The following is a 22,629-nucleotide window of genomic DNA, read 5'->3' as shown; positions in this document are numbered from 1 at the left end:
AAATGCTGTGAATGCTGGGTGGGAACTCATAAACTCACACCTTCAAGATCGTCTGTTGTACAAATCGTAAAATGTCTGCTGCTCTGACAGGTTAAAAGAGGCACCTCCTTTTGTGTTGCATGCATTTAATTGCTAGTGAGACTGTCTTTCACATCTGTGAGCCATTTATACTTATTTTGGGTGAGCTGTCTGTGCATATCCTGGACACATTTTTATTTTTATGTCGAGCTCTTTTAAATTGGCTGGAATGAACTCTTTGTAAGTGAAGCAAATTAGCAAGGGCCGCATTCTAAAGAACATGGCCTGTGCGCATGGAGCCAGGAACCAGGGAGTAAGTACACCTTTGGAATAATTGACAGAGTATTCTCACCAGCTCTGGTCCTGTCTGCTAAAAACTCTGTATGCCCACGGACTTCCAGCAGAATGTCTTTCTGCCAGAAGCCATTTGTTAGATTTTTCTTGTGCAGTACAACAGAATTTAGTGTTCTGAAGGGGAAAAATTTGGTGGAGGAACCTGGATTTTCAGTCCTTCTCTGCATATAGGTGGGATGATTCTGTGTCCCAGAGAGAGGGCAGGATCCATCCAAGTGCTTTGTATCAGTGATATGAGGGCAAATCATGGAGTGAGGTTCTGGGAGGGCCTGCTCAGGGGGTGAAGTCCAAGTGAGGAAGAAGGTACTCGGGAAAGAAGAATGCAAGCAGTGGTATTAATTTCATTCCACCTGTAGAATTCAGCTAGTGTTCTGCTATGTGCAGCCACAGGAAAAAGAGCAGGATAGATAGCCTGGCTATTTCTGCCTTTCCAGCAGGTGACAGAGAAAGAGCAATTGTGTTCAGGAAAACAGAAAGCATTGTCTTCTCTCTGCAAATGGTGGTGTAGGTGCCACAGGTTGCGATTGTCGACATGCTTCACATCGATCTTGGCATTCTGTACCTGAGCCAGTACATGAATTTCTGTTGCTTTAAGTGACACCCCTTCCATGGGGCTCAGACTCTTCTGGGTTTTAAGTCCACATAGCCAATCACTTATGTGACATCTCTATTTGAATGCCTCCTGGGCAACTCACACTTAACTCATCCAAAATTATCTCTTGATTATCCCATTCGACCTGTCCCCATCCTTCAACTCAGGGAAAGCAGTAACCATCCACCCTGTTGCTCACAGCATCCTTTCCTCTCTTTTCTCTTCAACCTTCCATCAGACCCATCAGCAAGTGTCATGAAGTACACTTTCAAGATGTGTCTTAACTCTGTCTTCTTTCCCAAATCCATCACCACCATGCTCCAGTACATGCCCCATCATCCCTAACCTGAATTTACCCCGTAGCCTTCTAGAATGTTGCACTCATGTCTCCCAAAGCAGCTGAAGTGATCACTAAACATAAAAAATGATGTTACTCTCCTGCCTAAAACTTTTCAGGGGATTTCCAAACACTGAAAACTCCTTATCGTGGCTTACAAAATCTTGTACAATCTCCATCACTAGTTTCTCCAGTGTCATCTCTGGCCCCTCTCTCCCTTCACTATGTGCTAGCCGCACAACCCTGTGTGAGTTGCTTGCCAGGGCTAAGCTCTTGCCCACTAGGAGATTTACACAGGCTGCTATTTTTCCACTGGAAACCTCTTCTCCAGGCTAATTGCATAACTTCCTCTTTCTCATCCTGGAGGTGTCAGCTCGTGTCATCTCAGAGAAACCTACCCTGACCCACCCAATGAAAAAATTCTCTCTCTGCTATTCTTTTTATTGTTGTTGTTTTTAAGATTTATTTATTTGAGCAAGAGAGCACATGAGTGGGAAGGGCAGAGAGAAAAAATCTCAAGCAGACTCCACACTGAGTGTGAAGTCTGACAGAGAACTCGATCTCAGGACCCAGAGATCATGACCTGAACCAAAACCAAGAGTTGGATGCTTAACCTGCCTAATACACTGCACCACCCAGACACCCCTCCATCTGCTATTCTTTACCACAGTAACCTGCTGTGTCTTTTATGAAACTCATCATAATTTAGAAATATTTGTGAATAGATCTGGTTTTAGTGGAATTTATATCTCCGTGAAGTGTACCCTCAGAAGTCTTGCTTTTAGCAGAGTACTTGGCACAGAGATGCTCAATATACTTTTGAGATCTTTTTTTTTATGATAGTCACACACACACAGAGAGAGAGAGGCAGAGACATAGGCAGAGGGAGAAGCAGGCTCCATGCACCGGGAGCCTGACGTGGGATTCGATCCCGGGTCTCCAGGATCGCACCCTGGGCCAAAGGCAGGCGCCAAACTGCTGCGCTACCCAGGGTTCCCTCAATATACTTTTGATGAATGGATGAATGAATGAAGAACGGTTCCTAGAGGTGGTGAAAGTCACTGGGCTAGCATAGTTTAGAAGGCAACAAGTCTCAGCATTTGATGAAGTGTTTCAGGATTTAGTGAAGTGAGGCTTGAGTCACAGTCAACCAGGAGCATCAAAGAGGCTTGTAGTCAGTGCTTGTATATGAGCCAAAAGGGATTTAAAGGCTATGATGGCCTCATCATCAGATATGGAATTTGTATTTAACATGCAAACACACACCTAACATCTGATATACGGTTCATGGTAATTTTTGATATTTAAAGTTCTCAAAATAATATCATGATAAGAATGCTGGTTCTCTAATTTAGAAATAGCATGATATAATGGTTAAGAAGACAACCCTGTGGCCTGCTTGCCTTTGCACCCTGGCTCTGATATTTTCTAGCTGTGGGACCTTGGGCAAGTGGCTTAATCCCTTTATATCATCGTTTTCCTTTCTGTGAAATGTAACATAACAGGTCATGCCTCATCAGGTGGTGAGGGTGTAGGGAGTTAATAATTGCACTGTGCTTATGACAGTGTCAGGGTACACAGTAAATACTATAGGAATGTTAGCTATTAGTGTTATATTTCCAGAAACAGCATTAAAGGTTGTATTTGGAGTGGGTGAACTCTGAGAACATGTCTCCCAGCAATACAGTATTCTGTGGATCCAACCACATGCAGCGATTCATGAAAATTTGCACAGATAGAGATGCTATAATTTCATTGCTATTATTACCTTGAAAAGAATTCATTTGAAAGGCTAATTAGCCACAAATGCAATTCTTTAGAAGATGCACAGAAACCTTGTACGAAGCTATGGTCAACTAAATGAATGTGAAATCTCTATCAGCTCTAACAGCTAATTTCACAATTTGACTCCCCCTCAATACCTCCAGAGAGAGAGAACTCTTAAAAATAACTGTGCCTATTTTATTAATTTTTATCTTGGATGTTATTTCATTATGCTAATAGTATCCCTATTGATCAACTCTGTTCTTTTTCTCAAGCCTTGGGAATAAATGTTTAAATATTCAAGGATGAAAAAATGAATAACTAAGAGTACCAGCATCAATACTATAACACTTTTACTTTACCACATCAAATTATGTTTTGTTTTATTTTATTTTATTTTATTTTATTTGTGTGTGTGTGTACATGTTTAGTTTTACTGGAACAAGGCAACTTGTGCACTTTTAATTTTTTAAAACATTTTTAACATTTTTTGAGGATTCTTGCCCAAAACTGCCCATATCCTAATGGTTACAAACTTTCTAACTCTACTACTCCCTCCAGTACATTAGAGGGGGGAAAAAAATCTCATAATCTCCAAATCCCCAACAATAAAACAATGTTGGAAACTGCCATAAAAACACAAGTGAAAAAAATCTTTTCTAAGAGCCACAGGACTATAAATTCAGGAAGGACAAAAAATTTTAAATGAATCAAACTCCTCAATTTATATACACTAAATGTATAGCTTTTTTTTTTAAATGTTACTCTTACTTCATTTGAATGGTTTTAAAAAATAATCATGGCAAAGAAAATCAGGGTTTTTGGCTTAATCCTGAGTTAAAAATATTAAGAATTTTCCCACAATGCATATGGTTTCCTATATACAATAGATGATTTTATATACAATTTAAAATCCAATACATTATGAATTTATGATTCAGAAGTACCCTTAAATATTTTTAAGCAGTAGAAACACACATGATAGTTACAGGTGGAAATAATACCCTCAAAGTGTTCTATATTATTATCCCACAGACATACCATAGAGGTCTCAGATTATTAACAAAGCATCAAAAAATGTTTTGTATATTAAAAGTATGTTTTTGGGAGTGGGAAAGAATAACAGCTTTCCCTTTGGTTTAAAATACTCAACAGCCTGAAGTCATAGGCCTGAAAAGGTAGCAGTCTCTGGAGGAGTTAGAATTGCAGAGAAATCCAGCGTGGAAGCACACCTGTGCTTTCCACTCATTCCCCCCCTCTCCAAACGCTCTGCCAGGCGAGGCTCAGGTTCCCACTTTATTTATTTATTTATTTATTTATTTATTTATTTATTTATTTAAATAAATTTACTTTATAATGGTGTTCAATTTGTCAACATACAGAATAACACCCAGTGCTCATCCCGTCAAGTGCCCACCTCAGTGCCTGCCACCCAGTCACCTCCGCCCCCGTCCACCTCCCCTTCCACCACCCCTAGTTCGTTTCCCAGAGTTAGGAGTCTTTCATGTTCTGTCTCCCTTCCTGATATTTCCCACTTATTTTTTCTCCTTTCCCCTTTATTCCCTTTCACTATTTTTTTATATTCCCCAAATGAATGAGACCATATAAAAGAAGTTAAGGTCACTTCTATCTCAGAAGGGTAAACGTTTGGTAGTATGAACGACTTTTTCTTCTTATTAAGTAGAATGAATGGTCATTTCTGAAATGCTCTTCCAGTTTAAAACCTAACAGGCCCTGCATCTCAACCCATGAAGCTACAAGTCCCGGGGGAGATTGGACGGTAACATGTGCAATGCACTAGCCTGTGTCCCTGTAAGCAGGAAGCATGGAGGGTGTGAGCAGTCTGCCATCCGGCCATCGGTGTCACCACGGAGTTGATTGTAGTTCTCTTTGTACCATTGATTATAATCACAACTGTGTCCCTTTTGCTATTGAAAGCTCATTGGAGGCTTTTCATTAACACCTTATTCCTGTGAACACATTTGGGGCACAGCGTATTGTCCTCCAGCTGTGGGGGTGGAAAGTCACAAGTGGGGAGCAAGAAGAGGGCACATATTCTCTCTGACTTTTCAGGCACCCAGGCTTGTCCTGCATGAAATTGCAGGTGAGCCCAACCTTCTGTGTCTGCAGGCATACTTCTCCCATGGACCACACACCACTTGACACCGTGGGCCTCCTATGGCGATGCCACTGTCTCCATCTTCCCAGCCCTGGCTGAAATTCTGGACCAGGAGGCAAACATGGCATCTGGGGCCCAAGTTGTCACAACAATAGTATTGACCCCCTCCAGGAGAGCATCAGATCCCTTGGGGGGGGGGGGCAGCCACTTCAGGAGGGTAGGTTCCATCAGAAGGTATCTTTGTTCCAGGACTTTCCAGAGACATTTCCCTCTTGTCCATCATCAATCTTCTTTGTGTCTGTGTGAGAATCTTGGCCTCCTCTGTGGTGACAGGAATGTTCATCTTTTGATCTGGGTAAGCATATTTGCAGATTCGCTTATATACATCTAATTTCTGGCCTTTGGTGTTCAGCTTGAGTTCTTGGCACCAGGCCCGCAGGATGTCTTGGTGAAGCAAGTTGGCTGGTGGCTGTTTAGAAGGTAATGGAGGAACTGGGATTTTCTTCTGAATTCTTACTCTTGTACTCTTGCCTTGTGCCATCTTTTCTGAACAGGAAGCTTCATCTTCTTTCACAGATCTTTTCCATTTGGTCCTACTTGCTGAGGTTCCCGGTAACTTTGGTTCACCAGAAGCCTTGTTTTCTTAGGTTTCTTCTGATACAGGTTGGGATTGGCCAACCAGATAGTCTTCCCTCGACTTCGTGGAGTTTTTTCTGCCTTTTGCTTTCTCCATATCCAAAGAGAAGTCAAGGTTGACAAAAAGAAAAGTCTTACTCCTGAAATGGCCCCGGGCCCAAAATTGCTCCTTTCTGCACTTTTAACATTTAAAACCAAGCAAAATCTTTCCAGTGAAACAACAACAAATTTTAAGAATAAGCAGGAGCAAAATTACGATAGACAATGTCAATTCCAAATAAAATCCTACAGGCTCTGTTGATTTCCCCATCAAGTGGCAGTATTCAAGGGAGAGGAGGATTTTAAAGGAATGATTAGGTGTTCAGCAGACAGGGTCACATTGCAGAAGTCCTCCTGACCATCCCTATCCTAACGGCCTCTCTCCTTGATTCCTCCTCTCCCTGAGGAAAGGAGTTTGTTTCCCTCCACTCTGTGCAATGTCAATATCTCCCTTTAGTACTCTCTCACTACATTTTAACTCTTGATCACACATATCTATTTACCCCACTACACTATCAATTTTAGATACAAGGACCAGGACTGACTTCTCTTTGCAGGTACCTTGATGAAGCTTAATCAGATTGATTTGAATTTCATAAAAGACTATAATCATGTTTAATATTTGACACTAATGCAGTATTTCAAATGGCATTCCTGCTGAGAGATAAGCTCTTTGAGGCCAATAATTTCTATCTATTTGGTTCAGTCTACTATGTATCTAGAACAGTATATGACACGATGGGCATTCAATATATCTTAAGGGAGGGAAGAGAGGAAATACCTATAACCTAAAGTACTAGGTTTATGGTTCACGGCATACAGAATAGGCCTAAGAATTAACCAGAGGCCACAACAACTATATGGAAGTAGGTGATGAGACCATTTGTTTTTCTCGTGCACTAGTCTCCATGTCAATTTGTAGATCATCTGTGAACGTGAATACAGTCCAGCACTGAGATATGCATAGGTTATATAAGAATTCAAATTTACGAAGTGTCTCATTTAATACTCTTTTCATGGGTTAATTTATACAGTGCTTGGTTTATTCCCAAGACTAGTTTGGATTTCCAAGGTCTTAAAAATAAATAAGTACCAGCTTGGCATGAGGCCACCATGATGCTGTCTTTGCAGGTATGTAATTGGCACAGGTTGTCTGAAGTTGTCTAGACTGAAAACTCAGGATGTGCTTATTGAAAGCAGAGATTAACTTGTGCACCATGTTCCATTTGTTGGGGACTCTTCAAAATTTTTACTTTCCTATTGATTGTGTGAAGAGAACTTTAAAAATCAGTATCAATTGGCACCAACTAGAGAGATATTTTAATTCTTTGGAAAGATGCCTCATGTGACTGCAAAGTAACACTTGACCAGTACCACTATGGCCTCTGTGACATCTCTCCTTCCTAGTGCCTCATATACCTCTGGTTAAATGTGCCACGAGGCATTATTATGTGGGGACCATGGTATTATGTGGTTTGTTCTCTACAAACAATGAATGTTTCTCCTTGGCATGGAAAATTTGTCCTTTGAAAGTCAAGTCCTGGGAGGCCATTTGGTTCCCTAAGCACCAAACTGGTAGCATATGATATGTCATAACTGGTTGGCTGCTCTCAAAATATTATGTCACTCTATTAGTAAAAATTAGGAAATTTAGAAATGTTCCCATTTTAATAAAAACTAGTTGTTTTTGATTCAATAATTTAGTGTAAGTTTCAAAGAATAAAGAAAAGGCTATCACTGTTGTGTTCTCTCTTCCTATGAAAACACTATACCTCCATAAAATTAACAGTTGTGGTGTTTTAGTAGACTGACATTGAATCAGGGAATTCATATAATTATTTTTGAGGAATAGGACTTCGGAATACCAAACAGCCTGCCCACCCTCTCTTCCTTTTTCTCCCATCTCCTACCTCTCTCTCATAGCCTTGCATCCATCCATCAGGGAGTGAATACACAAAAATAGATTAAGACATGGCTCCCACCCATTAGGAAACACAAATTTAGTGTTACATTTAATGTAATGAGATATTAACCAGAAGGTTATTAAATTACATAATATATTCAAAAGAAGCTTTCTGATAATGTCTGCATATAAAATATGTTAAGTACAGGGAGCTCATCATACGTGTGCTTGAATAACACAAATGGACGAACAAAACTGTAGCATAATTGCTTTTCATCTCTTTCCAACAGAATACAATTTACTGGGTTTTTAAAATTAGATTATTTAGGAGCCAGAGTATGAGTAATTTACTGATGTACTTTTAATCTTTGTCTGCTATTAGTTGTGATTGCTACCATAAAGATGGCAAAGAAGTATAATGTATAGTTTACATAAAACTTTTTACATGAAAAGTACTATTTTGAATGACTTAATATTTACTAGAATTTGCACCCTATCAAAGAAAAGACACAAATCATTATAATGACAAATCCTTTGTCCCTGGGATTAATTTCATAAAGAATTTAAGTTCACTGTTGTCATGCTGAGAACCCCAAGTAATGATGACAAATACTGTTAGAGATTCTAGTCAGAATGTCACTTATCTCCCCTGAGGGAAGATGAGAAGCTACTAAAATAGATAAAACCTTGTCAGAGATAAGAGTTCACCACTGCCCAAAACACATATTAAGGTCTCACTTACTAAGCAACTATGGTAACACCAAAGGAATCCTTAGGAATGATCCAAATACTAGATTCCCTGGTCTGAAGACCTGAAGCACATGAGTGCTCCGTGGCTGCTCACTAAATGACTAGCGGGTCGAATTCAGTTTCCACAGTTGAAAAGATTATTCATTGTAACAGGATATAATAACTAATAGAATTCTGCAATTGGATCCACCATTAGCAAAGGGCAGGAGATGTGGAGAGAGGAAGAGTGACAAAGAATCAACGTTACCATCTTCCTTTCAGAAAAGAAAGAGAAAATCAAATTTTATAGCAAAGAGCTCTTGATGGTGGCTGCTTGAGTCTACTTCCAAAGAACCTCAGTCTCGTCTTCAGAAAAGAGATGTGTATAGCTAGGAAGTTGCACTAATGGAAAATCCTTCCGTGTCTTGGAACAGTGAATTCTAAAAGGCATCAGTGGCAAAGCTTCCTTGTGTTGGCATCAGCCATTTTGTTCTCACAAATCTAAATTCTTTAATGGCATCATCTTTAATTAAACAGTGATGCATCTGAATCCCCAGTCCTATTTTCCTCATCAAACTCAAGTGTGAGGAGTTCACAATGCTGAAGCTGAACATTAGTTCATTTCTCTGCAAAACAACAACAAAATGCCAGCAAGGCACTTCTGAGTTAGCACTTCTCATTAAGTTTCTTAATACTTGCCTCCTATGGAGCAATGCTCAAGGAAAAACAACTTCACAGTTGGATGCCAAAACTCTTTTGAGGAGGTCTGAATTACTGCCCACTGATAAGAACAAAGTTTGTTGAAGCAGAAACCTCAGATGAACGAATCAAAATCTGGGATAGCATAAAGGCTACAAAATTATTCTAAAGTAGTTGAAATCAGTGAAATGATACCAAGTGAGAAAGAGAAAGAAGGCATAAAATTGCAGCCAGAGACACAAAAACTAAAAAGGCTGACATGCAGAAGAGTAGTCAGGAAAGTACTGACCTCACAGGAAAGTGGCAAGCTCTTCTGCTGTAGGGGCTACCCCAAGACAGGCCACTTTGTCATACTGACTATTTTAAATAAAAATTACTTAAAAAAAAAAGTTACTTATGAGATAGCCCATGCAGACAGCCTGAGACACCTCCCCCACCCCCAACTTCCTGAAAGCAGGAAAGAAGCCTCCCCTATAAAAGGTACCCTCGAGCTCAAGGTAAAGAAACATCCTTATCACCACAGAATGTAGAGCTGAGGAGGCTATATAAACAAGCCTTGTTCTTTTTTAATAATTTACTACCCCAGCCCAAACTCTGTCTAGAATTCCTTATTAATTAAACCTCCCAAAGTTAAATGTTCTTTGGTCAATCCCTCAAAGATTTATTGTCTTGTTGTCTAAAAAGTATGTATAAAAACTGCCTGCCTTGGTCATTTCCGTAGGTCTCAATTTAATTATTGGGCCCCTGTGTGCCCATAATAAAACTTTGGGGTTTTTTTTTCTACCTGCTAATGTGTCTCAGGTAAATCTAATACTTAGTCCAGCTGAAGACCTTGAAGGTTAGAAAAGAATTTTTCCTTCCCTTTACTGTATTTAAATAGTTCCCTTGGTGAAAAGAAATTTCTCACCTCACTTATCATCCCTGTATATTATTTTCAACAATTCATTCGTCATTACCTAATCATGTTGTTCTTTACCAAAATGCACAAAGATGCTATTTTCAAATTAATCAAATAGGCACTAGTGCTAGGACTTGGTAGAGCAAAAGAACCCAGAAGAATAAACCTTCCTTCACTTTATCCCACCTGAAAATGGATAAGATAGCTTAGCCATGACTGCCAGGTTAAAAAAAAAAACAAAAAACAAAAAAACTCCCTTAGCACCCAATCTTCTCTCTTTTTTTTTTTTTTTCCAATCTTCTCTCTTAAGTCACACAGATCAAAACCCAATTAAATATAGTAGAAAAAGAGAATATTTGAGCTCAAAGTAAACATTTGAAAAACATCTTCACTGTTTCTTCTTAAGACTTTCAGAGGGATGGAGGACAGACAGGGGCCCAGAGGACTCTTATCTCCATCCCCACAAAGACGTCAGGCAGCCATCGAGAGGTTGTGGCAGCCCTTATGCCACCGAAGTAACAACTGTTCCATAGCACTAGGATTAAATTCTCCTTTTATAGCTGAAGAAGACATAAGTCATACGACATGAAGGCAAGTGCCAGATTTAGAACAACAGGGTGCCCAATGAAATTGGATTTTCAGATAAATAAATAATTCTCCAGTATAAGCAAATTCTGTGTAACATTTGGAAAACACTTATGCTGAAATATAAATATATATATAATTTGTTGTTCATCTGAAATTCTAATTTTATTGGGATTCTTGTGTTTTATCTGACAACCCTACTTCCTGTGGTAGGGTGGACCTCTAATCCAATATGACCAGTGTCCTTATTAAAAAGGAGAATTTGAATACAGACACATACACACCGGGGGAACACCATGTGCAGATTGGAGATACTCAGTCACAAGCCAAGGAACTATCAGAAGCTATGAGAAAAGCCTAAATAGATCCTTCCCTTGTGCCTATAGAAGGAGCATGGCTCTGCTTAACACCGTGATCTTCAATTTCCAGCCTTTACGCTGTGAGACAATACATTTCTATGATTTAAACCGCTCATTTTGTGGTAAGCTGTTAGGGCAGCCCTTGGAAACTAATATGTACACAAAATCAGCATTCTATTGTTCTTTTTCTTTCTTCCTTTCCTTTTTCCTTGCCTTTCCTCTTTTTCCTTTCCTTTCCTTTCCTCTCCTTTCCTTTCCTTTCCTTTCCTCTCCTTTCTCTTTTCTTTTCTTTTCTTTTCTTTTCTTTTCTTTTCTTTTCTTTTCTTTTCTTTTCCTTTTCTTTCTCTTTGGCTACAGGAACTGAATTCTGGGCTAACTGGTTTGGTCAAAGCATGCCTTATACCCCAGTCCTATCCAAACTCATCCCAGGCCTGAAGCATTGCATATATTCAGTACTTGAGATTCTCAAAAACTGGGGTCCTATAGAATCTCCAATCACTTAGAAAGTACAGACCAGCTCATAAATTTAAATACCCTATATTTATATATTTATATTATGTCAATCCTGTTAACAGTAAATCTCTCCACTTGCTGAGATGACCACTTACTGCCTAACTCAGGACGTCTCTGGAAGCACTTCCTTAATCACCAGAACTTCCTCCTTACTTAGGTTATCAGACATGTGATCTCTCCAGCTCTCTGTTCTATGAAAGTTCATCTATGAGCTAGTCTCACCTATCTCCTATCCTTGACCAAGTGGCCTGTTACACTTTAAGAGGATATATAATACAATATACATTTGAGAAACATGTTTATACACATATCAAAAGAGCACAAATTGAAAGATAAAGAGGAAACTCCCAAAGAATAACCTAGAAGCAATGCATTTATGTGTAATACTGATTAAGTTTTGTCTGAAAATTTGGCAAAGTCAATATTATGATGTTTTGAAATATAATTCAGCACTTTCTGGGTCAGTCTTAATATCAAGTTAGATTACTTTCAAATATTTTAAATAGGTATTTCTCAAAATGTGGTCCACTAAGCCTCCATTGGCTTGTTACCTTGGCAATGTCCTGGGTTCTACCTTAGAGCTAATGAGTCATTCAGACTCTTAAAGGATGGGACCCAAGGATTTATCCAGAGAAATTTCTATGCATATTAACTGTGAGATTTGAAATAGTTAAAAGTATTTTGGTGGTTGGCTTAAACTCCAAACATTCTGCTATCCCTTCTTTTCTACATTCTTACAAATTGGATTCTTGTTTTCCAGTATTCAATGAAAGAATTATAATCTTACAATCTAAAGCTGTCATCCTAAAGCTCCTCTAAATGTCCTCTGCTTCCAGTTGCAGCAGGGCATGGGGGGCTCCAGACCCAAGGACTGTGGCTTTCAGGGATCAAGTGAGTAATAAACAAAGAAAGTGCTATTCCATGTGTTTGCTTAGAGGCCCCAGGTTAAATTTATGATACAGAGCTATAAAAGTTTTAATGTGTGATTTCTAAGCACAAAATATTTCACTAAGCTTGTTTTATGAAAGACTGGGTGGCAGTACAGTTGAACCAACTCCACTATTAGGAGAACATCCTGAGTATTTAAAATTCAATTCTGGCCATGCAACATTTAAATAAAAAGAAACTAATGTCTCAACAGGGAAAAGTACTTTACAGCTTTCTTCACCACAGAAAGTTACTACAGAAAGTAAAATGTCACAAAGAAATACCTGCAATCCTAAAATAATTCTACTTATTATTCAAAAAGCAATAGATTTATTTTTAGGCACAAAACAGTGTTTATAAATGCTCTATATTTTTACATGTAAATCAGGGAAATAAAATAATACTTGGGAGAACTGCAGACCAATGTTCAAAATGATGAAATTATTTCCAGATATTAGCAACAGCATATAAAGCATGAGCTCTTTTCATGGGTTTAAAGAAGCCTATCTTCACCCCCCTTTACATCAGAAATGACAAGCTTCTCAGTCCTTATAAAATCACACACTCCAAAGTAGACATTAATTCAAGATGCTGTTGAGCTCATGGTGGGCTGTTCATGTGTGAATATAAACCTATGACTACACATAAATCCAGAGCCTCAGGGCATTTTGGAGTAGGAGTGAGGATTATGAATGTCATCACCTAGTCTCTCCTCTCCTGCTTCTCTGATCCTACTGTGCACTGGAATCGCTGGCGCCTCCTCAAAATGCAGTTGGGGATTCCATGGTTGGAGTTCTCATGACATTTACACTTTGAAAATCAAAGCTCTAACCTGTATTCTTTGTTTCAGAAAGAAAAGGAGGAGCCAACGAACTAAAGGAAACTCAAAAAGAAGGAAAGTGAGTTTGAGATGAGTACCTACTAGTTACTGAACAGAGGGTGGTGGACTTTGATTCAACACAAATCACAACACAATCCTTTCTGGCTGGTGGCATGCCCAAGGGTGGCCCCCACAACTCAACAGACAGGGGAGCACTCAAGGAGATAGTCAACCACTCACAAAGTGTTTGAAGCTGCAAAGCAGGACCTTGAAACAAAGATTGAGGGAAACTACTCCACAGTAATAATAAGATTGAATTTAAGACTGAAAAAGACATTAGACAATGGGTAAAAATCAACTGCCTTCTATGGCCATGATTATATGCTCCAAATCTGCCCTACTGTGAGAATCATCTGGACCCTTTGGTAAAGCTTTCAGGCTCCATGCTGACCTGCTGAATCATCCACAGTTGATTCTGGTCATTCTGCTAATCTCAAAGTCCAGAAAATATGTGGATTTTATTTTGTTTTGCTCTTAGGAAGTTGGAATATTTAAAGCTTAAAGTAATCTTATTCTGCTCCAACATGCACAAGGCATAAGACATAATAGATGAGAACCATAAGTCTCCTAATGCTCCAGGGGCCCGTCCAAGATCACCATTAGTTTTAGTAGAGGGAGGACTTGTTTGCAGGTTTCCAGAAGCCAAACTCAATACATCATAACTATAAAATTAAGTAAAATCATTCTAAAACAGAGAATTGCCATGAGATTGCCATGAGGAAGATTATCTTCCTGGGATTTTTTTTTTTTTAAAGAACAAATCATGATTCAATTTAGTAATCATTTATCTCCTTTGTGCAGCAGACAGTGCCAGATCCTGCAGAAGATATAAGGGACAAAACAAAAATCCTTCCAGTTCTTCTTTGCAGCTCTGAGTACTAGGTATCACCCATTTGACAAATGTGAGTCTCTGAGTCTCTCTAGTAAGTCTACGTCTGCATTGTTCATGACACATTGCTTCACATGGCTTCCAATTCCAGCACTGGGGTCTGTATGCTTGCATCTCGCTTTGATGATAATAATTCCTATCTTGGTAGCCTTGCTCTTGTCAGTTCTCTGAGGAAGTACCCCGAATACTGCTTCTCTGCTCTACAGCTTCCATTAAAAGGAGGCAACTCCCTCATCCTTCCTTGCCTCCTTCCAAAGACTGACCTCAAAGACATAACAGTGAGCCTGAAAAACAAGTTACAGGAAAATCTGTAGTATGATGATCTCATTAATACACTAGATTTTACTTATGGACACACATACCTACTTATGTAGAAAGATGAAAAGAGAATTGAAAGAATAGATTCATGGCCACAAGGGGCTTCTAATTTTATCTATAATATTTTACTTCTTGGGGAAAAACAAAACTGGAAATGAATATCACAAAATATTGTTAACATCTGTTAATTACAAAGACTGGAAACATAGATGCTTGTTATTCTCTGTATTTTCTGTACTTTTGAAAATGTCTTTTAAAAAAAAGAATAAAATATCTTCAACAGGTGTTGTTGAAGTTAAAAGATACTCGACTGGGCAGTAAAAACCATTTAAGAAAAGTTCTTTTCTTTTCGAAAACTGATTCTGTGATGTGATGTGAGGGGGGAAATGAATCATTTGGCAACATAGAGGCCAGCAGGAATAACTTAGCTGTTGTGAGTTAGAATTAGTACCTAATGTATTAGATATAATTTACCAAAAAAACTTATCAGATTGCAGGCTATACAAGTCACTTAGAAGTAAGAGAGGCATTGAACAGAAATGTATACAACTAATAAATATATACACTTAGAAACTTGAGACAGTCTCTTAGAAGATAATAACTATTTTGTTTAGCAGATAACTCCCAAACTTTTTGAAAATTTGGGACACAGGCTCAAATTGCAAACATTTCCAAATTTCATCTTCATATATACCTTTAGGTGGCCCTTGCTGACCCCATCCCCAAATTTTTCTTGAGAACAGTCAATACATTGATGAGTGGCGCTCTCTGGAGCTCTCTCTAGTTCACACTGGGCTTGGTTTTGGTTTCCCTTTCAACTACTGGAGCACCAATGAGCAGCAGAATATCAAAATGAAGAATGGGAAGCAAAGGTAGAGATCATCAAACCTAGATCATCTCCTCTGAATAACATTTATCGTACATCTCCATTTCACGGGACTTAGTTCGATGAGTTGAAGCTTGTTTACAATAAACGAATAACTTTATTTCTGTTAACTGGGTTTGTTTTAATTAAATCACAGGAAAAAAAAAAAACAGGCTTCTCAAGATAAATCAGTGTTCAGATAGAAATCATTTTCAACCCAGCAATTTTTACAGCCTTTGGTTTGCTATTCATATTCTAATAGAATAAATTAGCTGAGGCTTCAGCTCTTTTCTTTTATTCTATTAAAGCCCTTCCAAATAATTCAAACACATAAATTATGTATAGCTGATTCTTAGAAAACAGTAGAATTTAATGTAATGTCACAGTGTTAAAGAAGAAATAATGAAGGAGAAATACATTCCTGCTTTATTCTTAACTATGCATAGTTCAGATTTTACTTTTAAGGATTTTTATGAAGCATAAAACACTAAACTTACTGTATTTTCACATTCCTGTAGTTTTGCTAATCTCATGAGTCAAGGCCAATACTAAGAGAAAGAATCGAATGTGAAGGAAAAACAGTGAGCAAATAATTGAATTCTTGGCCTGGATCTGTACCATATACTCTGTGTATGACCTGAGGCAACTCAATCTTTCTGGTCCCTTTTGTCTCTAATAAAATAAGGCTTTTAAGACCTCCTTTGCCTACCTTAACAACTGTTATGAGGTTCAAAAGAAATACTATATGGGCAAGTACTTTATTAAGCCTTATACAGACTTAAAATAAGCTACTCCAACATGAATTTAAATAAAAATAAATGAAAGGGATAAAATATTTCCATGTAGGGAAAATTGTAGGGCTTTTCTCTTCCTTCCTCATGCTGCTTATTGTCGCAGGGTGTCCTGCTACTTGGGACAATTTGTTCCTGTGTGTCTTATCTCAGAGATAAGTCCAAACAGGGTGATCAGGAGACACTTGACTTTCTTTGACACTCTCTTCTGAAAAGGCCCATAGTTCCTTGACCCTGGTGCTGGTCCACTGGACAGTGTCTACAGCTCCCATCCTAGTCCCTTGTGTCTCAGTCCACCCTCCTCATTAGGACCCAGGGGCTCAGAAGATGCCCTTCGATTACGGTGATAGGCATACACATTTGACCACTAAGATTGTTCTCTGAAATCTTGCAGAAATCTCAACTGAATCCAATTTGTACATAGAGTTTTATTACTGGAGCCTTATCCCCAGAAGATCATAGTGAAGACAGAGGAGAGGAGACTACAGAAGAGGAGATCTACAGTGTGGCTAGAGCAGTTATGGGAGAGGGAGAGGGGGAGGGTAAGCATAATAAAGACACTTTTTCATTTCCAGTCAGCTTTCTTTTATCACTTGGAATAAAATTTCTCACATTTTTTCAAAAGGCGGGGAGAGGGAACTTGAGAGACGGTCTTATTCTGTGAGGCCAAGACAGAGGGAAACCCTGGTCAGATAAGACAAATTAAGGGCAGTGGAAAAGGAAATAGGTGGCCTAACCGTGGGATCCCAGGTGGGACAGAAAAAAAGGGGTTAGTTTAGAAATAAGGAGCATGTTTTGCAGGTCACAGGTGCTAAGCCCCTAGCTATTCTCTGCTTATTCTCACCCCACCCTCCAGCTCCATGTTCTCTTTAGCACCCCAGCCTCTAGAGCATCAGTCACACTCCTCTCCCCTGTCTCATCCCTGTCTCTTTGGAATATCTACTTCCAGACTCCTGAAGGTGGAGGGGCATCTAATCTGCCTGCAACTCAAGGGAAGTGAAGTGAAAATGCCATCCCTGTGTTAGCAGGGCATCTCTGGCATCCTGGATGATTAGTTCCTAATGAACGGTTAAAACCTCACCAGTTAATTATTGGTGGGTTAAACAGACTTGTGGAAGTTGGTCATTATTCATAAGATTATTTCTGTTGGAATATGAACCCTAACTTCTAATAAACAACCTTACAGAGCATAATTTACTCCTAAATTCAAGAAGGCTAAAAAAGTAAAAAAATTAAAAAATTAAAAAAATAAAAATTAAAAAAAAAATAAATGGCCATATCTGCAGGTCTACCAAAGCTTATGAATAAAGAAAGGACCAATATGAATCTTTTTCTTTCTTTGTAATAATTAAAAATCATTGCTCCCTGTTGGTAGTTGATGACCCTATCTAAATTGATTTTTTTCTATGTAGAATTCCAGATGACATATTAAAACAGATTTTAAAGAAGAATCTACTCTTAAATCTATATTTGTTTCCACACTCTTAATTCCCAGCAAAAGGTCATCAGGCTTCTGTTAACCCTTCTCATTGTCTGGCAACTCATTAGGCAAATGGCAGGTACACGCTGGTCATGTAAGATGGTTGACATGGACATAGCCACATTAACTCTGTGCCATCTTTGTCTTTCCCTTTGTGCCAAAGTCAGAAAAAGAAAAAACCAGAAAATCAGGGGCTGAATGCATATAAACAGGGAATAACTATTGAGGGAAGACATAAATCAAGAAAAAACACAGTAATTGAAAAGGGAAGTTTTTAAAATCGAGGTGGGTTTAAAAAATGATATTGATAAGTGATTCCTCTGGCTCCCTTTCTCCTTCCAATGCATGTCCAAAGTACCTCCATAGCCATTTTCACAAACCCTCTTCAAGGTTGTTTTTAATAACATTTATTGAGGGGCACCTGGATGGCTCAGGGGTTGAGTGTCTGCCTTTGGCTCAGGTCTTGATTCTGAGGTCCTGGGATCAAGTTTCGCATCAGGTCCCCTGCAGGGAGTCTGCTTCTCCCTCTGCCTATGTCTCTGTCTCTCTCTGTGTCTCTCATGAATAAATAAATAAAATCTAAAAAAAAATTATTTAGTGCTCTTCTTTGTGGAAGACATGATTTGGTGCTTGGCACCCACTGTTTCATCTGAAACACATGACAGCACCAGGAGGCAGTTTTATGGCAATTATCATTTGGCACATAAGGACACTGAGTCACACAGAGGTGAACATGTCTCAGGTTGGACAACTGCAAATGAGGGGCCGCGAGTAGAGCTTCAACGGCAGACAGACTCCAGAGCCTATGTGGTTCCTCAATGCACTAACACTGTTTCCTGAGGAAGAACATGAGATTTACAGAGGTTATGTTACTTCCTGCAGCTAGTGGGCAGCCACTTCAGACTAAAAATGGCAAGTAAAGCAATCAGTGGACATGAGACTTGGATTTAAGAATAACTATTTCCCTTAGTTTGATCACTGAATGGGATTTGGTCACAGCATTGATTCAATATTATTTAATTCTTCATAATAATTGACTAAGAATTAACTAATTGACTTCATAATTATAGACTAAAACCTCATCCAGCAAGATTTTAGAGAATCCATGCCTTTATGATTTTTATTGAAGAGAATATATTTTGATGAAAAAATCTAGGTACTAGAAAACCCATCATAGTTAATGTCTCGATGTTTTCCAACCAGATAGCTCATCATAAGTAGAAATGATAGTAAAGCAAAACTGAGGGCAGTTTGTATAGGAAGAGCTACAAGTGACAGACATAATCAACTAAAAATGACACCATTGTTGTTCTGACTTTCAACTCTTGGTTGGTAGCCATCTCTTGGTTGGTAGTATATTTATCTTTAGCCTCAGAGCAACATCCAGTCCAGCTGAAATCACAAGAAAAAGAGCTTCACAGTTTCCCTCCCCCCTTCCCATGCTCAGACTCAGCTTCCTTTACAGAAGGTGAGAAAACCTACAAGCAGTCCGAGATTAAGAGTCTGGTATTTTGATCTCATCCAAGAGTCCCCTCAGCAGAAGATGGGCCAAAAGAACTGAACAGCCCCCACAGATTCTCTGGCATCTGCATTATTTAATTTCAGAAATTACAAATTCCCTCAAAGCCAGAAAAATCCACCCACATGCAAATAATTCCAGTATGCACCGTAAATGATGATGACTGTCAAGACAATGTTATCTTATTATTTCTGGGTCCAGGAATTGATCTTTTAAAAAAGAACTTCCCTTGCATAATTTTAAAACAAGTCTTCCCAACATTTATAAGAAACGAGCTCTCCTGCAGATGAAGAAAGATGTGTGTCAAGATGTGTTATCTTGTGGAATACAACTGCACTGGGAAAGCCAATCCTCTCACCCTCAACACCTGACATCAGGGATCTTTACAATCCCTTTAAATAGGGACAGAAATTTAAATTTCTGTCTCTATTCCTACTTCTTTGAACTTGCTCTGCCTGTGAAATCTGTTTTTATGATAGCAAATTCATCAGTAGTACCATAATGGCCATTAATTCTTTTAAAGAAAATCTAAGCTGCAGGATTCCCAACTCCTCTGTCCAAATCAAAAGATTATATACATTAGCACAGAAGTTAATTCCAGAAGCAACCTCACTTTTGGAGACAGGACACAAGGAAACATTCATTTAATCTGTATTTTCAAGAGAAAATAAAAAAGAATTTTCTTTGAAAAGCGCTCACTCATAACCACTTCATTTTTTTTGTCATAGGATGTTACCCCTATAGCCTTCTAAATTGTAATCCACAAAAGGTTGTTATCTTGGCCCAATTATAAAAAGGTAAATGGCTCCAAAGTCAACCTACCCTAGACATTCCCAGTTTCCAGGGGAGACAAGGAGTTGGAGGTGCAAAGAAGACTGCTAACCACGAAACATCACAGTAGATCAAACTGTGTGAACATCTACTTTCATAAATGCTTCATATTCAAACCACAACACATGTCTTAAGGTCCAACTTTTGGGAAGTGAGAGACTCCTAACAGCTCTTTACACATACATGCATCCTACACACTCCAGGGTCAATAAAATACCACACTACAAATGGGATTGACAGTGAAGCAAAATTGATTCCAGTTTTTATAAGAATAGCTAGCTGCAACAGCCCAACATAACTAAAAATGACATTAGTGATACACTAATATTAATACTTGGGACTTAGAGTGGTTTTATGGGTGAAGCATCTGCCATTGCCTCAGGTCTTGGACCGAGCCCTAGGTAGGGCTCCCTGCTCAGTGAGGAGCCTGCTTCTCCCTCTTCCTCTACTGCTCCCCTTGCTTGTGCACTCTCTCTCCCCAGATCAAGTAAATAAATAAGATCCTTTTTTTTTTTTAAAAAAAAAAAAACAAGAATACTAATACTCATTCCAGAAATCTGTGAAGACTCTATGTATGTACACAGAAGGAGCTACACAATGCTCCCAGTTGTGATGTTAATAGCTGGACTTCTTGGGATTATGCTAGTTTTGTATCTTCAGAATCTGGTAACATAATAACACGTTAATTTTATTAACAAATACCAAACTTTGGTTTCCCTTAATAACTCATGTAGTGGGTTACTAGTAAATACCCTATATATATATATATATATATATATATATATATATATATATATACAAAAAAAATGAATGTTACTTGACTCTAAGAATAAAAACAATGAAAAAAAAAGAAAAAAAAAAAAAGAATAAAAACAATGGTCTGATATTTTGGATAAGTTCTTTGTCCATGAGGAGAATGTTCAGGGGGTATCAGGGGTTCTTTAGACTCTACTTGGAGAAACTCTGAGGTAGGATCATATACAAAGGCCCATAGGTGTACCAATATGACATATAACAATGAAGAATGGAACCACCCAGGGAACTTCCCTTTAAAATACAACAAGACATTTTAAACCAACAGGCAACCACCTTATAAGAAGATGAAATTTTATAGAGTTAATAAAGTTGAGTGAAAAATTCAATAATTTTATTAATGGGTAGAGATGATGAAGCAGAGTATGACCATTTTAGAAAAGATTTTGACAGTAGCCATTTGAATAGCTGATCAATGAAGAGTTATATTTTCCAATCCTAATCCAACTCATCTTGCATAATGTCTCTAAACACAGTACCATTTTTCTACTCAAAAATCTTTAATACTAAAAAAAAATAAAAAAAAAATCTTTAATACTTCTGCATTATCTACAAAGTATTGCCAATTCATTTGGAATTTATATAAAATGGACTTAGATCTGGAAATATTATCTATTAAAATGAATTGAAAAAGAACTAGAAAATGTGGACATTACTAAAACTATTTAAGAAATGTTATCAATAATTAAAATCTTCCTATATCTAAGAAATCATTTCAGGGTTATACATTAATCCAGATTATAAGAAAATAATCAGTTATTTATTGGAGGTCAATACGTTAATAACAGAATCTAACAAGAGGATTATAAGAAAGGAAAAAATACTGGTCAATTTCACTCATAAACATCTATGCAAAAATTTCAAACAAGGGGTGCCCGGGTAGCTCAGTTGGTTAAGCATTTTCCTTCACCTCCTGTCATGAACCCAGGACCTGGGATTGAGTCCCACATCAGGCTCCCTGCACGGTGGGGAAACTGCTTCTTCGTCTCCTTCTCCCCTGCTTGTGCTCTCTCTCATATAAATAAATAAAATCCTTAAAAAAATTCCAAACAAAATATTAGCAAACTAAATACAGCAATATGTATAAAGGATAAAATATTATGATCAATATGGGTTTAGCTCATGAACTTGAAGGTGTATTGCCATAAGAAAATTACAATATAATTCACTGATTAGTATATTAAAGGCAAAACTCACCCAATCACCTCAAAAGATATAGGAAAAGCATTTGATAAAATGTTATATCTTTTATTTATTTTTGGTGGGGAGGGGCAAAGGGAGAGGAAGAGAGAGAATCTTAAGCAGGCTCCATGCCCAGTACTGAGCCTGATATAGGGCTTGATCTCACAATCCTGAGATCACTACTTGATTCAAAATCAAGAGTCTGATGCTTAACTAACTGAGCCAGGTGCCCCAATACCTATTAATTTTTAAGACAATCATAGCAAGTCAGCAATAGAAGAAAACTCTCAATCTCATAAATAGAAGAAAACTCTCTTAATCTCATAAATCTCATAATTAACAAATATCATTGTACTTCATGGTAAAACATGAAATCTTCCCCTTTGAGATCAAGAAAAAGACAGGATGCTCACTATCATTACTCAACACTTTACTAGAGGGACTAACCAGAGCAGTAAAGGTGAAAACAAAATATAAAATATATGATTTAGAAGGAAGAAATAAACTCCTTGATTGTCTCTATAGTCTATTGTTTCTACAGCAAATTCAAAAGCATGTGCAAATAAATATTAATGATTTGTTGAAAAAT

At 38.1% G+C, this 22,629-nt stretch overlaps 1 protein-coding gene and 1 pseudogene across 9 annotated transcripts in view; both read right to left on the bottom strand.

The window, feature by feature from the left end:
* Positions 1–22,629, bottom strand: part of MCTP1 (multiple C2 and transmembrane domain containing 1) — a 349,470-nt gene that overhangs the window by 311,800 nt on the left and 15,041 nt on the right. The window lies entirely within an intron of this gene.
* Positions 5,005–5,917, bottom strand: LOC121490052 (annotated as a pseudogene).

The sequence above is a fragment of the Vulpes lagopus genome, chromosome 4, assembly GCF_018345385.1.
Source record: "Vulpes lagopus strain Blue_001 chromosome 4, ASM1834538v1, whole genome shotgun sequence".
Taxonomy (NCBI): domain Eukaryota; kingdom Metazoa; phylum Chordata; class Mammalia; order Carnivora; family Canidae; genus Vulpes; species Vulpes lagopus.
Note: the sequence above shows the minus strand (reverse complement) of the source record. Positions and strands in the feature narration are given on the sequence as shown.